The sequence below is a fragment of the Brassica napus genome, unplaced genomic scaffold, assembly GCF_020379485.1.
Source record: "Brassica napus cultivar Da-Ae unplaced genomic scaffold, Da-Ae ScsIHWf_3119;HRSCAF=3936, whole genome shotgun sequence".
NCBI lineage: Eukaryota > Viridiplantae > Streptophyta > Magnoliopsida > Brassicales > Brassicaceae > Brassica > Brassica napus.
In genome coordinates, this window is record NW_026016346.1 from 7501 (window position 1) to 12500 (window position 5000).

At 42.9% G+C, this 5000-nt stretch overlaps 1 pseudogene; it reads right to left on the reverse strand.

The window, feature by feature from the left end:
- LOC125603228 overlaps nt 1-5000 on the reverse strand; it is a 9854-nt pseudogene that overhangs the window by 3451 nt on the left and 1403 nt on the right.

Here is a 5000-nt window from a genome sequence, read left to right on the forward strand (position 1 = left end):
TGATCGCGTCCTCAGCTCGCACACAAGAAGAACGCATCCGTCCAGCAACCAGCTCGCAGCTCGCGTCCGTTCCCAGCTCGCGTCCGACTACATCCGCGACCCGATAGGAGGCAGCAAGCGTTCTTTCTCCTCAGCTCGAAGTTTCATCCATCTCAGGTGATCCGGTTCTTTACCTCTACAAAACTAAGGTATGAACATAATCTGAGAACATAGAATAAGATCGAAACCCTAATCCATCATTATGGAAATCTTATTCTTGATGAAACCCTAAAAGAAAGTACAAGATCAAAATCGACAAAGTCTTAAAACTAGAAAGCTAAATCGATTCCAAACTAGAACTTAATTGTATGATGATTGATTGAATCTGAAACCTGATAAACCCTAATGAAGGAATCGAAACCCTAAACCCTAAAAGTTAGAAATCGATTGTAAGATTGATATTGCTTGTTTGATTTCTTGCTTACTTTTGAAGTTTAGGAAAGTTAGATTGTTCTTCTTGAAATAATCTAACTAAGAACACAAAATACTTAAGGCCTTGAAACCTTAACATAAGGTTGATAAGAATTCAAAGATTGGAAACCCTAGGTGTTATGAAAAGAAGTAAGATAAGGTAGATTGTTTTACATGAATCCGAATATTGTAATGCATTCATAATTGATTAAAAGATCGACCAGCATATAGATCATACGAGTTTAGGTTGTTAGAAACCTATAGAACCGTGTGGTTCATGATTGATAGCACCATGGTCGATTAGAATTGTTTGAATACCATAAATGCATAAGACGTGTTGTGGCCGAGCTTGCTTATATCCTGCGGCCACGTGAATCACATTGTGAACCTAATACCTTACATGATGATGTGATTCAGATGTCGAAAATAGCAAACAGAGACTATGCACCCCTCAATCTCTCCGGAGACAATTACCTGCAGTGGGCACTAGACACAAGGATTAGTCTAAAGTCCAAAGGACTCGGTGATACTATCATCGAAGACAACAATGAGAATGAAAAGAACCGATACAGAGCCTTAGGCCTTATGCGACATCATCTCATTGATGGTCTTAAAGATCAGTACATGACAATCGAGAATCCACTAGATCTTTGGATGGCTTTAAAGAATAGATATGATCACCACAGGATGGTGTTGCTTCCAAAAGCAAGGCATGATTGGATGCATCTAAGATTCTTAGACTATAAGTCAGTGGATGATTACAATTCAGCTCTATTCAAGATTGTCTCAATACTAAAGCTGTGTGGTGAAGAGGTAACCGATAGCATGATGCTTGAAAAGACCTATACAACTTTCAACCACTCGAATTCTGTGTTGCAAGAGCAATACAGGACAAAGGGCTTTGCCACATATACTGATCTGATCTCATGTCTACTCCTGGCCGAGGCAAACAATGAACTCCTACTAAAGAGTAACGGGGTTAGACCGGCCGGGACAGCACCACCACCCGAAGCCCATGAGGTCGAGAAGAAAGATCCTCCCAATGAAACCTATTACGTCCAAGACAACAAGAAACCATACGGCAATAGCCGTGGTGGATTCAAGAGGCGTGGACGTGACAACTCAAACGGCCGAGATGGCTACTCAACTGGCCGGAAAGGAAACCACAATAACCGTGGTCGTGGTTCCAATTACGGCCGGGGTCGAGGCAGCTACGGCCGCGGACGAGGTGGCATATCCAAACCATCTTACACGTCCAACAAGTCTCTATGCCATAGATGCGGCAGTGACAATCATTGGGCAAAGAATTGTAGAACTCCGAAACACTTGTGCGACCTCTACCAAGAGAGCATCAAGAACAAGAACCCGGAGGCAAACATGATCCAAGAAAACGTCCATGAGGACAAGGGATATGGGTATGATGCTGACAATGAATCCGACAAGGATAACCAAGATGACCTAATGGATTTTGAGACATCCGATTGTCTCAAGGACTAGTTTTCGAATCACATTGTCTTATTGCTTTATGTTTTGATTTGGTGTTTTTATTTTATGTAATGGAATTTTTAATAAGAAGAGTTTTAAACATCTTATGAAGTCTCTAAAGTTTATTTTATTTATAGAATGAATGATGAGATGAGTGTACTTGTGGTGGATAGTGGCACAAGTCACACAATACTTAGAGACAAAAGGTACTTTATAAATCTCACAATGCAAAGTGCAAAGGTACACACCATTGCGGGTGAGGCTAGCCTGATTGAAGGTCACGGCCAAGCCTACGTGATGATGCCTAAGGGCACTCACCTAGAGATCAAAACCGCCTTGTATTCCCCAAGCTCTAGAAGAAGCTTATTGAGTTTCAAGGATATAAGATTAAACGGTTTTCACCTTGAAACATGGGAAGAAGGAAACAAAGAATTCCTTAACATAACCTTGATCACCAAAGGCAATAAAAAGATCCTAGAGACAATGCCCGCAATGACCACTGGTCTGTACTATGCAAGGATCAGTATGATCGAGGCCAATGCCTCCGAGCTATTCACTTTATGGCATAACCGGCTTGGCCATCCCGGAACAGGAATGATGCGAAAACTGATGATGAATTCACAAGGGCACACGTTCAAAGGAGTTATCCCACGAAATCTCACATGTGCAGCATGTGCACAAGGGAAACTCATAATCAGGCCATCACCAGCTAAGGTTCACAAAGAAACCTTAAACTTTCTGGAAAGGATTCAAGGAGACATATGTGGACCAATACACCCACCTTGTGGGACGTTTAGATACTTCATGGTCCTCATTGATGCATCGACCAGATGGTCACATGTCTGCCTACTATCCACTAGGAACCTAGCCTTTGCACGGCTGCTTGCCCAAATGATAAGGCTGAGAGCACACTTTCCAGATTTCCCTCTTAAGACTATACGTCTAGACAATGCTGGTGAATTCACGTCCCAAGCGTTTAATGAATACTGTATGTCCATGGGGGTAAGAGTAGAGCACTCCCTGGCACATGTCCATACACAGAACGGCTTGGCCGAATCATTCATTAAACGGATCCAGCTGATAGCCCGGCCACTGCTTATGAAGTCTCAACTTCCGGTATCAGCATGGGGACATGCGGTTTTACATGCAACGGAACTGATTCGCATCAGGCCATCTAGTGAACATAGATATTCACCATCCCAACTACTCACGGGTCAAGAGCCAGACGTGTCCCACATCAAGACATTCGGATGTGCCGTCTACGTTCCAATTGCTCCACCACAGAGAACTAAGATGGGACCACAAAGGAGGATGGGAATATACGTAGGATATGACTCCCCAAGTATCATAAAGTATCTTGAGCCAACAACCGGTGATTTGTTTAAGGCCAGATACGAAGACTCACAGTTTGATGAGTCCAAATATCCGTCCTTAGGGGGAGATAACAGCCGGTTGATTTCAAAAGATTTAGAATGGTTTAGACCATCAATATCTTGGCAAGATCCTCGGACTAGAGAGTGTGATCTAGAAGTCCAAAAGATTATACATCTACAAGAGCTAGCTAACAAGTTGCCAGATACATTTGCTGACCCAAATAGAGTAACAATGTCACACAACCCGGCTTGTAATGCACCCATAAGATTAAACGTCCAAGATGGACAATGTCAAGTGGCTACAGAGTCTAAGCAACGTTTAAAACGTGGTAGACCAATTGGTTCCAAAGACAAACAGCCTCGGAAGTCCAAGAGAGGTGCTGGATCCGAGAACATAAAAGAAACCGTCCAGGACATTGATGGACCGGTCGAGCCGACCAAGACGGTCGAGCCATGCGTACCGGCCACACCCGATGATCCGGCCGTTCCTCAAAGTGAGGTCCGGGACGCTGGGCTTCACGGGACAGAAGAGCCGGACAACCAAGAGATCTCTATAGACCATGTAATGTCTGGAAAACAATGGAACAGAAAAGATATCAACGTTGATGATTTATTTGCATACAAGGTAGCACTTGAGATCATGGATAAAGATGAGGATCTAGAACCCACGTCCATACAAGAATGCATGCTAAGATCAGATTGGATCAAATGGAAAGAAGCTATTAACGTGGAGTTAGAATCATTGAGAAAGAGAGGCGTTTTTGGCCCTATAACATTGACACCAAGAGATGTCAAACCAGTGGGATACAAATGGGTCTTTGTAAGGAAGAAAACGAGAAAGGAGAAGTAGTGAGATACAAAGTACGGCTTGTAGCACAAGGATTCTCCCAAAGACCTGGAATAGATTATGAGGAGACTTACTCCCCTGTGGTGGATGCAACTACACTGAGATATCTAATCAGTCTGGCAGTGAAAGAAAACATTGACTTACGCCTAATGGATGTAGTAACTGCATACCTATACGGACCACTGGATAATGAGATACACATGAAAGTTCCAGAGGGCATTGAGCTCAAAGATAAGAAAGGTTCTCGAGAACAACATTGCATAAAGTTGAACAAAGCCTTATATGGTTTAAAGCAATCAGGTCGAATGTGGTACAACAGATTATCCGAGTACCTAGTGAAAGAGGGTTATAAGAATGATCCAATAAGTCCATGTATATTCATAAAGAAGTTTGACAGCAAGGGCTACGTGATCATGTCTATCTATGTGGACGACCTGAACATTATAGGAACCTCTGGAGAGATTTCCCAAACAGTTGAATGTCTAAAGAAAGAATTCTAGATGAAAGACTTAGGGAAGACTAAGTTTTGTTTGGGATTACAGTTTGAGTATAAAGATAATGGCATCCTTGTGCACCAAGAAACTTATACAGAAAAGATACTCAAGCAATTCTATATGGACAAGGCTCATCCCTTGCCATGTCCTATGGTCGTGAGGGCCTTAGACCTTGAGAAGGACCCATTCGGACCAAGGAAACCGGACGAGGAAGCACTCGGACCGGAAGTACCTTACCTAAGTGCCATTGGGGCATTAATGTACTTGGCTAGTCATACTAGACCGGACATAAGCTTTGCCGTGAGCTTACTATCAAGATTTGGTTCTTGTCCGACTTTAAGGCACTGGAAC